Source organism: Phoca vitulina, unplaced genomic scaffold, assembly GCF_004348235.1.
Source record: "Phoca vitulina isolate PV1807 unplaced genomic scaffold, GSC_HSeal_1.0 scaffold20, whole genome shotgun sequence".
In the NCBI taxonomy this organism is placed as follows: Eukaryota; Metazoa; Chordata; class Mammalia; order Carnivora; family Phocidae; genus Phoca; species Phoca vitulina.
The window spans coordinates 22,927,083-22,939,590 of record NW_022589723.1 but is presented as its reverse complement, the minus strand read 5'-3'; the positions used below and the strand labels follow the sequence as shown (position 1 = coordinate 22,939,590).

Sequence of the window (12,508 nt, the reverse complement as noted above, 5' to 3'; positions counted from 1 at the left end):
TGCATTAGAAAGGTAAGAGAAGTACCTACACACTGACCACATGCCCCTCCCAGAGGCCAGTGCAGTACCATGCAGAGAGGTCTCCCCTCTGGTTCCTCCAATGAGAAAGGAGAACCCAGGCGGGACAACTACTGCCCCCAGTACTGTAGGTAACTTTTCAGGAGCCCTTACTCTGATCTCACCTCATGGGAACTGCAGAACAATCTGCAGGGAATAAACACTGGGAATCTAACTGTGATAGAGAAGGGGAGAACGGCCAGCAACAACCAGCACAGGGATCTTGGCAGACCAAATTCATACATGCAGTGACCAAGTTGTAATCTCAGTCAGATTCTGCTCATCTGCAGAACCAAGTCAGAGGCACACTCTGACCAGGGAACTCAGCAGGGTGCAGATCTGCCTGATTTGGATCCTTAAAAGAAGTTTTTTCGGGGCGCCTGGGTGGCTCAGTCGTTAAGCGTCTGCCTTCGGCTCAGGTCATGATCACAGGGTCCTGGGATCGAGCCCCGCATCAGGCTCCCTGCTCAGCCAGGAGCCTGCTTCTCCCTCTCCCACTCCCCCTGCTTGTGTTCCCTCTCTCGCTGTCTCTCTCTCTCTCTCTGTGTCAAATAAATAAATAAGAATTTAAAAAAAAAAAAAAAAAAGAAGTTTTTTCAATGCTAAGCCCAATTTGCCCACACCCAGACAAGGTGGTGAGTCACAACTCCACCCACTGTAGAGCGTACCTTCCAGCCCCATCTGACCAGAGGGGCCAGCAACAACTCCTGGAACTGTGTGGCCCAGCAGCACTCAAGCCAAGGGGCAGGTAAGCACAGCTGATCATCCACAGAGCAAAGCCAATACCCAGCGTGGAGAGTTCTGGTGCTGTGAACAGATAGGGGGATCAATTCATAGCCAAGGCTGAGGGGAGCTCCCAGCCCCTCCCAACTGGAGAGACTTTGGGAAATTGAGCAGCCCCTCCCCCTCTAGCCCAGGCAAGAATCTGAAACACAGCATCAGCTGCTATGATGAGTGTCTTTTGGCGTCATCTGACCAGAAGGGCTGGCAAAAACAACTGGAAGCTGTGTGGCCCAATAGCATGTGTGCTGAGAGGCGGGTGAGCAGAGCTGATAGTTTACATAACAAATAGTGGCCCTGCTCAGTCAGGGAACTTGGGGTGCCGGTTGGCTTAAGGTAAGACAACAAAGAGCTTTACTGGCATTAGAGCTGCTTCTCCTGCTATGCCCAGGCAGGGAATCTAATTCATAGCCCTGCTCATCACTGAATATAGCCTTCGGCCTGTCTGAGCAGGGAACCTAAACAGAGTACATGGAATGTTGCATAGCCCATTCAACAACCTTACATATAGTAGCACCAGAACAGAAAGCACAACCCATGGCTTCCCTATACGTAGAGCAAAAGCAGTGGCCTCACCCAACCAGGGAATTCAGTGAACACTCTGGCCTGATTTGGGTCCCCAAACAATGAGCTGTACGAGCCCTGAGTTCTATCCTCCTGTCCTGACAGAGCAAGGAAGGTAATTCATAACCCTATCTATTACTGAATATAGCAGTCCTGACCATTTAGTAAGCCTGACTGGAAAGTCCAGGCAAATGCAGAGCTCATCCTACAGCCTTATTTGGAGAGGGAATCAAGCCAGTAGTCCTATCTAACAGTTCTCAACCAGTGATGCACCCCCTCATCCCTGTCCTTGGAGTTAGAATAGTTGCCTTGCCCCCAAATAGACCATAATAGCAGACCCCAACTGTCAAAGGATATTACCAGCACACACCCAGATACCCAAACTGAACTGACTGGTGAAGAACTGTCTCTGCCAAAGCAAACCTGTAAAGTCTGGAAGAGGAGTCAGATTACTCAAATGCACAGATGCCAATATAAGGAATCAAGGATTATGAAAAGTCAGGTAAATATGACACCACCAAAGGAAACTAATAAAGCTCCATAACTGACCCTAAAGAAATGGAGATCCATGAACTGTCACACAAAAAATTCAGAATAATTCTCTTAGGGAAGTTTAGTGACCTACAAGAAAACAGAGACAGACAAATGAAATTAGGAAAACAATGCATGAACAAAATGAGAAGTTTGACAAGGGAACAGCAACCATCATCAAAAAAATAAAGAGAAATCCTAGAGTTAAAAAATACAATAACTGAACTGAAGAATTCAATAAAGAGTTTCAAAAGGAAACTCAACCATGTAGAAGAAAGAATCAATGATTTGGAAGTAATAAAACACTGTAAATTACCCAGTTAGGGGAGGGGGAAAAAAAAAAAAGAATGAAAGATAGTGAAGATAGCCAATGGGCATTACAGGGCACAGTAAAAAGAATATTTGCATTATGGGAATTCCAGAAGGAAAAGAAAAAGAAAAAAGGGACAGAAAGTATATTTAAAGCAATGATGGCTCAAAACTTCCCAAACCTGGGGAGAGAAATGGATATCCAGATCCATTAAGCCCAAAACCCCAAATTGGTTGAACCTGAATAGGGCTACACTGAGACACATTAAAATTAAATTGTCAAAATCAAAGACAAAGAAAGACTTTAAGAGCAGTAAAGGAAAAGAGAAGTTACATAGAAGAGGATTCCGTAAGTCTTTGAGTGGATTTTTCAACAGAAACTTTTCAGGCCAGGAGAGACCAGGATGATGATATATTCAAAATAGTGAAAAGACACCCTGGTCAACCAAGATTCTATACCCAGCAAAGTGGTCCTTCAGACACGAAGGAAGGATAAAGACTTTCCCAAACAAATGAAAATTGAGGGAGTTCATTGCCACCAGACTTGCCTTTCTTATAAGAAATTTCTTATAAGAAATGCTAAATGGGAGTTCTTTGAGCGGGGGCAAAAGAACACCAACATCATACTACTAAAAAACATCAAAACAAACATAATAAGACAGCAGGATAAGAAACAAGGAACAACAGATCTACAAAACAACCAGAAAACAACAAAATGGCAATAGTAAGTCCTTACCTATCAACAATTACTTTAAACATAAATGAACTAAATTCTACAATTTAAATAGAGAATGGCTGATGGATTAAAAAAACAAGATCCAAAAATACGCTGTCTACAAGAGACTCACCATAGCCTTACAGACACACATAGACAGAAAGAAGGGATGGAAAAAGACTTTTCAAGCAAATGGTAATAAAAAAAAGCAGGGTAGCTATACTTACATCAGACAAAATAGAGTTTAAACTAAAATGGTAAAAAGAGACAAAGAAGGTCAATACATCAAGAAGGTATAACAGTTATAAATATTTATGTGCCTAACATTGGAGGACTTAAATACATAAAGCAAAAACTAACCGAGCTAAAAAAAGAGAAGTAAAACAGTATATACATATATATACATATATATGTATATACTGTTTTACTTATAAATATATATATATTTAAATATAATATATAATATTTATATATAAATATATAAATATAATATATAAATAAATATATTTTATATATATATAAAATAATTGGGGCCTTTAACACCCCACTCTCAACAATGGATAGATCATACAGACAGAGAATCAATAAGGAAATAGCAGATTTGAACAACACTATAGACCAATGGACCTAACAGATATATATAGAACATTCTGTCTAACAACAGCAGAATTTGCACGCTTCTCAAACACATAGGAACATCTTCTAGAATGGACCAATGTGATACAACACATTAACAGAATGAATCATATGATCATGTCAATAGATACCAAAAAAGCATTTGACAAATTCAACGTTCATTCATGATAAAAACTCAGGCACAGAAGGAACATATCTCAACATAATGAAGGATGTATATATGACAAGCCCATAGCTAACATCATACCCAGTGGAGAAATGATGAAAACTTTTCCTCTAAAACCAGGAACAATCAGGGTGCCCACTCTCACCACTCATATTCAACATAGTACTAGATGTCCTAGCTAGAGCTATGAGGCAAGAAATAGAAATAGAAATAAAAGGTATCATAATTGGAAAAGAAGTAAAATTATCTCTATTTGCAGATGATATGATTTCTTATAGATAAAAACCTAAAGACTCAACCTAAAAACTGTTAAATCTAACCAATGAATTCAGTAAAGTTATAGGATACAAGATTAACCTTCAAAAATCAGTAATGGGGCCCCTGGGTGTCTCAGTCAGTTATGCGTCTGACTCTTGATTTTAGCTCAGGTCATGATCTCAGGGTCTTGAGATGGAGCCCCGTATTGGGCTCTGTGCTCAGCGGGGAGTATATTTGAGATTCTCTCTCTCCCTCTCCCTCTGCCCCTCTCCGCTGCTCCCTTTCTCGCTCTCTCAAATAAATAAATCTTTAAAAACAAAACAAAAAACAGTAACATTTCTATACACTAACAATAATTTTCTGAAAAAGAAATAAATGATCCCATTTACAATAGCATCAAAAAAAATAATATACTTAGAAATAAATTTAACTAAGGAGGTGAAAGATCTCTACTCAAAAACTACAAGGCATTGATGAAAGAAATCAAAGAAGACACTAAATGGAAAGGTATCCCATAATCAAAGATTGGAAAAAGTAATATTGGTAAAATGTCAATACTAACAAAAGCCATCTATAGGTTGAATGCGATCCCTATCAAAATTCCAATGGCATTTTTGGCAGAAGTGGGAAAAATACTTCTAAAACTTATATGGAACCACAAAAGACTCTGAATATCCAATAAATCCTGAGAAAGAAGAACAAAACAGGAGACATCACACTTATTTATTTATTATTTATTTATTTATTTATCAGAGAGAGTAAGAGAGAGAACACAAACAGGAGGAGTGGCAGGCAGAGGGAGAAGCAGGCTCCCTGCTGAGCAAGGAGCCCGATGTGGGACTTGATCCCAGGACCCTGGGATCATGACCTGAGCCAAAGGCAGATGCTTAACTGACTGTGCCACCTAAGCGTCCCTGACATGACACTTTCTGATTTCAAGCTATTTTATAAAGAGATAGTCATCAAAAAAGTATGATACTGGCATAAAAACAGACATATAGATCAATGGAACAGAATCAAGAACTCAGTAATAAACCCAAGCATATACAGTCAACTAGGAGTTGACAAGGGAGCCAAGAATACTCAATGGAGAAAAGACAGTCTTTTCAATAAATGGTACTAGGATAATTAGATACACACATGTAAAAGAATGAAACTGAACCCATATCTTAAACCACGCACAAAAATTAACTCAAAATGGATTAAAAGCTTAAATGTAAGACCAGAAACCATGAAACTCCTGGAAGAAAACATAGGAATAAAGCTCCTTGACATGGGTCTTTGTAATGATTTTTGGATATGACACCTAAAGCACAAGCAACAAAATAAAAAATAAACAAGTGATAGTACATCAAACTAAAAGGCTTCTGGACAGCAAAAAACCAAACAAACAAAAACAAAAAAACATCAACAAAGTGAAATGACAACCTACATAATGGGAAAAAATATTTGCTAACTGTGTCTCTGATAAGACTTTAATATCCAAAATATAAAAAAATTCCTACAACTCAATAGCAAACAAACAAACAAAAACAACTAAAAATGGGTAGAGGACCTGAAGAGACATTTCTCCCAAAAGATGTATGAAAAGATTAACAGATATATGAAAAGATGTTCAACATCACTAACGATTAGGGAAATGTAAATTAAAACCACAATGAGGTATCACCTCACGCCTGTTAGAATGGCCATCCCCAAAAAGACAAGTGATAACAAATGCTAGCTTGAATGTGGAGAAAGGGGAACTCTCGTGCACTGTTGGTAGGATTGTGAATTGGTAGAGCCACTATTAAAAACAGTATATAGGATTCTCAAAAAATGTAACATGTAACTACCATATGATCCAAAATTCTACTTCTGGGAATATACCCCCCAAAGGAAATAAAAACAGTAATTTGAAAGCTATCTGCATCTCCATGTTCATAGCAGCATTATTTATAATAGCCAAGGCATGGAAACACCCTAACTGTCCAATGACGGAAGAATGAATAAAGAAGTTGTGATAAATATATATGTAATGCATATATATTCCACTGGAATATATGATATTATGATATACATGGAATATATATACCATGAGATATATAATATTCAACCATCAAAAAACAAGGAAATCTTACCATTTGCAACAGTATGGCTGGATAACCTTGAAGGCATTATCCTGATTGAAACAAGTCAGAAAGAGAAAGACAAATATTCTATTTTCTCACTTAAAGGTGGATCTAAAAAACAAAACTCATAGAAAAAGAGATCAGACTTGTTACCAGAGACAGAGGGTGGGGGAGGGGAAACTGGGGGAAGGTAGTCAAAAGGCACAAACTTCCAGTTATGAGATAAGTACTAGCGATGTAATGTATAACATGATGACTATAGCTAACACTGCTATATAAGGAAAGTTAAGAGAGCAAATGCTATGAGTTCTCATCACAAGCAGAACATTTTTTTTCTTTTCCTTTTCTTTTTATTGTATCTATATGAGAAAATGGATGTTAGCTGACCTATTGTGGTAATCACTTCACAATCTGTGCAAATCAAACCATCATGCCGGATAACTTAAACTGATACAGCGATGTATCTCAGTTTTTTCCTCAATAAAACTGGACAACAGTACACAACATAAAGACCGTAGTGAGTATGATGGTTAGTTTTATGTTCAACTTGGCTAGGCTCATGTCAATTAATCTAGATCCTGCTGTAAAGGTATTCTGTAGATGTGGTTAACATCTACAATCAATTGACGTTAGGTCAAGAAGATTTTCATTAATAATCTGGGTGGGCTCCATCTAGCCAGGTGAAAGGCCTTATCAGCAAAACTGAGGTTGTCCGGAGGAAGAAGAAATCCCAACTGTGGACTGCAGTGTCCATTCCTGTCCAAGAGCTTCTGGCCTGCTGGCCTGCCTTATAGATTTTGCACTTAGCCCCCACAATTAGGTAAGCCAAGTCTTTTAAATTGTATATTATAATAAAATAATTACAAAAAATGTTATGATACATAGTCATAACAGATACTACAGTAAGTTATACACATATATGTATATACATCCATCTATCTATCTACATATATAGATATAGACATAGATAGATGGATAGATAGATAGATAGGTAGATAGATCGATCTCCTACTGATTGTAGGAGATAGAACCTGACAGAACCCTACCTTCCCAGTATGGAAGCACAGACTTGGAATTTGGTACCCCATATAATATTTACCATCAGCTGTTGACTCCAATTAGGCCAGTCTCCTGTCTCTGCATATCCATGTTCATTTTCCTACTTCTGTTCACACTGCTTTTCCCTTCTGACTTGTCTCCACTCCTTCTCCCACCTGATAAGCTCCATCCCTTTCCTTACTCTCCAGCTCTATCCCAAGCCCTCCATGCAGCTGCCTACTACTTTAGCTCCTTTTGCCTTTTTCTTTCTCTAACTTCTCTCAGCAGTTATTAGCTGGGGTATTCACTGTGATTCTTAATCTTACAGATCTCACCTAACACTGTTTTGTATTTAGGATCCACCACTAGTGGGTATAAATTTGCAAGTGTAAATCTGGGTGTGTAAGAAATACCAGGTTTCTTTATTTTACTTCAATCAAATTAAATTCACCTCAGACATAAGTGACCCAGCCTCAATTCTGCTGGAGTAGAAGGAAACCTAATCTTAGTTATTACTGGACTTTTCCTCCTTTCCTCCTTAGGAGTACCCTAGAACCTGAAAGACTTATGTTGAGCCTAAAATATGGGGGGAAAAGGACTTTGACATCCTCATTGTTCAGGGATATATGGCCCCTAGAAGCCAAGTAACAGCTTGGCTCAGGAAACAAAAGCAGCAGGGGGATTCGGCCACACTAGCGTCATCTTGCATCCATCTGAGGTTTGGATATCTCTTGCGGTGCTTCTAGGAAGCAAGACTGGTATTCCCACTACTGGAGCCCTGACCTTTGACTCCTTTGGGAGTTTGGGGAAATTTTTTCTTTCTCTACAATTCCATCTACCCATAACCCCTCCTTCCTTCTTTCCTTTGTTTCCCAGATGTTCTACTCCTTTAACGCCCCTCCAGCAAAATCTCCTCAAGGAGCAAGGAACCTGGAAGGCAGATTGCTAGGCACAATTCCAGGGATAACACTGACACTTCATTCTAAGGTTTTATGGCCCAGGAATCTTCATTTTCAATGTGAGTGGTGCCCCCAGATGTCTAAGAGAGGGCTCCTGTCAGACAGGAACACAACACTTCCTTGAAGCCTGTTTGGAATGGAGGGAAGGGGAAAATATAAGAACATAAACCAAATTAATAGCCCAATAAGTTATCCTGTTACACACCTTTATTTATTTACTTTTGTCCCCTGTATTTTTACTGCACTTTTAAAAATATGTGTGGGCTGATAGTTCTAATCTTACATTATGAACTTTTTGAAGATTTTTGTCCCCTGTATTTTTACTGCACTTTTAAAAATATGTGTGGGCTGATAGTTCTAATCTTAAATTATGAACTTTTTGAAGATTCAAACAATATTTTATTTACCATGTATTTTTAAATCTTTCTGAGGTCCCAGCATAATAATAATAAAAGTACTCAAATGTGCCTTGAAATGAATTGAGGGATGAGAGAGTTGGTGGATTACTGATTAGGCTTCACCAGTTCAGACTGCACTGGTGTTGACCTTCTCATTGTAGGGCTGGCTCTAGTGTCTTTTCATTGTCACTTTTAGGATTAGTTAAATATACTTTTTCTTTACCTGCTTCTGTTCACAGCTGCTGCTAGGCTGAATTTCCAAGATATCAAATTTCTACTTAGGACCTTTCTAGCCCCAAGCAAAAGTAAACACTTCCTTTAACATTCAGGCAGATGATATTAACTTGAACCTTTTTTTAATATAAAGAGAATTGCAGGTCACAATATAAACATGTATATGGTAACAACAGTGGAGAGTTTCTATGTGAAATCAAAGCAGTACCTGGCATTCATTTTCATAATACCTCTCACTTGAAGAGCCAAGTACATTTTGAGAACTTTATCCCATTAATCCTTAGAGATAACCTGAAAGAATGGCTTACATAGATAGGGTCACAGAGCCAGGTAGTGACAGTGTTAACATCCTGCTACCTTGCCCAGTATTTGAATAGTTTGGCTACTTTGTCTTAACAAACCATTGTTTCAATGACATAATGGAATATTTGTGCTGTAACAGGAGAATTCCTGTTTTTGGAGGTGGAAAGCCTTCCTTTCTTATTCCCATAAATAATAACATGTGGGTGATTACATATTCTACTTTCAACTCCTAGGAGGAAAAGTTTGCAATGGAAGAGACAGTGGAAGTAATGACCAAGGGAAAAGAGGATGAGGGAATACTTTGTTGTTTTTAAGAGAATAGGGTCGAATGTTATCTTTTCCATATTTGTAAACCACCCTAATTTGTGGAAGTGAAATGTATACGTGAAGCACTTAACCAATATTTACTATTGATGAAACCTATTTTAGGCCTCATCTTTTGTCAGAACAATCATAACTAATAACACAGAGTAACATCTTGTGAAAATGGGTTTGTGTCTCCCTCTCCTTCCTTTCCCTCCTCTATACACTCCATTAAGGATCTGAGCACCGAGCTAACACTGGGCTATGCATTATTCACTCATCCCATGTGCTCTTTCATGGCTTCGCACCAGTGCTTATGCCAAAATCCTCCTCCCTCAGTGCTCTGCCTATTGAACTTCTATTCATCCAGTGAGATCCAATTAAAATGCTAGCCAAGATGCCTTCTCTAAACGGCCGTTTTACCCTTAACAGGACCAATACCTCCCTCCACGATGTCTCCCTAACATTGGTAGACACGATTATATTGTAGAACTCATCATCTTGTACAATTAATATATGTTAATATGTCTCTCTGCTCCAAAGAATGTGAACTATTTCAAGTTGGGACCAGGTTCTTTTTTTTTTTTTTTAAGATTTTATTTATTAATTTGACAGAGAGAGAGAGACAGCAAGAGAGGGAAGACAAGCAGGGGGAGTAGGAGACGGAGAAGCAGGCTTCCCACCGAGCAAGGAGCCCGATGTGGGACTCGACCCCAGGACCCTGGGATCATGACCTGAGCCGAAGGCAGTCACTTAACTGACTGAGCCACCCAGGCGTCCCGGGACCAGGTTATTATATTGTATGTATGTATTTATATTTTTGGGGCCGATACTATTGTATATCAGGCAGGATAAATATATGATAAATGTATATGCTACAGTCTGGACAGTACAAAAAGTTTACAGTTTCATAAAGAGACAAGGTTTACAGACATAGAAGAACATGATGGTATAATGTATTGGGCTAAGAAAATTAAGGCTAAGTACCTCCTGCATTCAACAAATATTTACTCAATACCTAGGAGTAAAGAATTGTATCCCAGGACTACCAGGATAAATAAAACACAGTCACTACCTTTGAGGTGCTCACAATCCACCTCGTAGATTGTCTTTCTATGCATACTGCACTTCCGTGGTTTAGATATCACTTTACATGTTGTTCTTCATAACCACCCTGTGAAGCAGGTCACTATTTTCATTTTTATAGAGGTGGACACAGAGGGTTTGAATTCCCAGGTCTTTTGACTCGATGACCAGTCTTTCTACCCCACTACATCAATGTTTCTTGGAATTTTCCACTGGAGTACACTTTCACAGGGAGTATAGATTTATACTCCTCAGGGTTGGGAAATATAAGCTCAAAATCTAGCGTTATCTTAAAAATTCATGCTTACTCTAATGTTTTCTATTCTCACTGAGTCAAACTGAAGGTCTAAGAAAATGAGCCACATTGATTGTGGGTGCTTCGGAGACCTTAGTACAGGGTTTCATGACCACAGGGGAAAACACAATTTCAGAAGCACATGCCTACACTGTTACTTTTGCTCAGGGTGCCTGGGTTTGGTGTGAGTCCCTACTCAAGATTTTGGGTAACTTTATCAGGTTTCTTTTAGGTTTCTAGTGGCATTATTTTATTTGTAGCCCTTTCTGAAGACTGCAATTAAACACACTCTACTCCCAGATTTTAAGGGAGCAATGGGGGCTGATCCTTTCCTCCCTGCAAAGATGTCTCATTCTGGCAATTAGGTCTCTTCCGTCTGATACTACCCACCACCCCTTTCATTGCTGGTTAAACCCAAGAGTCCCAGATATCTTCTCCAGCTGCCTGTTGGTCCCTGAAGGCCCCAAAGGCTCAACAATGCCCTCTAGACAGCACCGCCCTTCCACGCCCACCGCAGGGCAGCTCAGGGCTGCAGCTCTGCTGAGCCCTCTAGTGGCAGCTAGGGTAACACGGCTCGTTCATGGAACAGATAAAAAAGCTCTCAAAAGTTGCACTCGGGAAGCCAGCCTGTGTGACACCAGGTAGCGTACTTTAAAAGAAAGTCTTGTTTCTCAGCTTCCTTTCCCTAAGACCTTTAGCAGGTCTCAGAAACATTATCTTTCTCGAATGAAATCTCCTACTCCCTAGGATCTCCCCCTGCCTGGGTGTGGCAAGGTGGAGCCATCATTCTTTCTTGACCAAGTCAAAAATTAGAATCTGGGGGACTTGGCAACTTTCCCGAATGCTTTTTTTTTTTTTTTCTTTTTTACTTCCTCCATCTTCCCCATGGATATAGAGTTTACATATACATTCAAGATTTTTCAGTATTACATCATTTTCAGCATGGGTTGCAGATTGTGGAATTAGACTTCCAGGATCAAATTCCTGGCTCCCTCACTAATTGGATAGCTTTAAGAATGTTATTTAACCTCTCTAAGCTTCTGTTTCATCTGTATAATAGGAGAATAATAGCACCTACAGTATATATATATAGTTTGGGAAGGAATAACTATGATATGTATGGAAAGTGCTAGATCTGGCATGCTGAATGTGCTCAACAAACATTAGCTATTTTTATTCTTCTTCAAAGCTCTGTATAGTACACACCATGTCTATCAATTAGGTACAGAAAAATACTCTTTCCATAGGACACAAAGGTACATATGCAAAATGAATTCATAAACAACCTATATTTTCCTAAAGTGGCTAAGAGTGACCTTAGGTAATTTGTATTAAACAATCAGTGCAAAGGTATCAGGATGCAAAGGGATGGAAGCGGCCTGAAATCCTCATGGAGGAGCTGTGTTTTGTACCCAGGTGTCCTTCCTCCCTCCCATTTCACCACACCCCACCATCTACATCTGCGAGTGTTCAGGGTGAATCTGGGAGCCAGGCCTGAGTGCACAGTGGTGCAAAAGCAAGAGAGTTCCAGGGCAAGGCAGGGCAGAGAGCACTCAGAAGCCAGGAAGCCCAAGCCAATCAGATTCCCCACCCAGGACTCTAAAAGGTGGCAGAGCCTCCATGGCCCAAAGTCCAAGCACAGCAGGAAAGTGGCCAGAGAACCTGATAGGTAGAAACCTGATAGAAACTGTCAGAAAAGTTAAAGCTGAAGAGCTCACAACACCCACAGGCCCAGAGAAAGGTCAGTGTGAGTTGAGCAGCTGTT

The 12,508-nt window shown here is 39.6% G+C and overlaps 1 protein-coding gene across 1 annotated transcript in view; it reads left to right on the top strand.

Moving 5' to 3' along the window:
• Window positions 1–1,002: 1,002 nt before the first annotated feature.
• RFX7 (regulatory factor X7) overlaps window positions 1,003–12,508 on the top strand; it is a 151,594-nt gene continuing 140,088 nt past the window's right edge. Inside the window, exons 1-2 of the mRNA XM_032417475.1 lie at window positions 1,003–1,013; window positions 5,719–5,722. The gene's annotated coding sequence lies outside the window, so the exon portion shown is untranslated. The remainder of the gene's footprint in view (window positions 1,014–5,718; window positions 5,723–12,508) is intronic.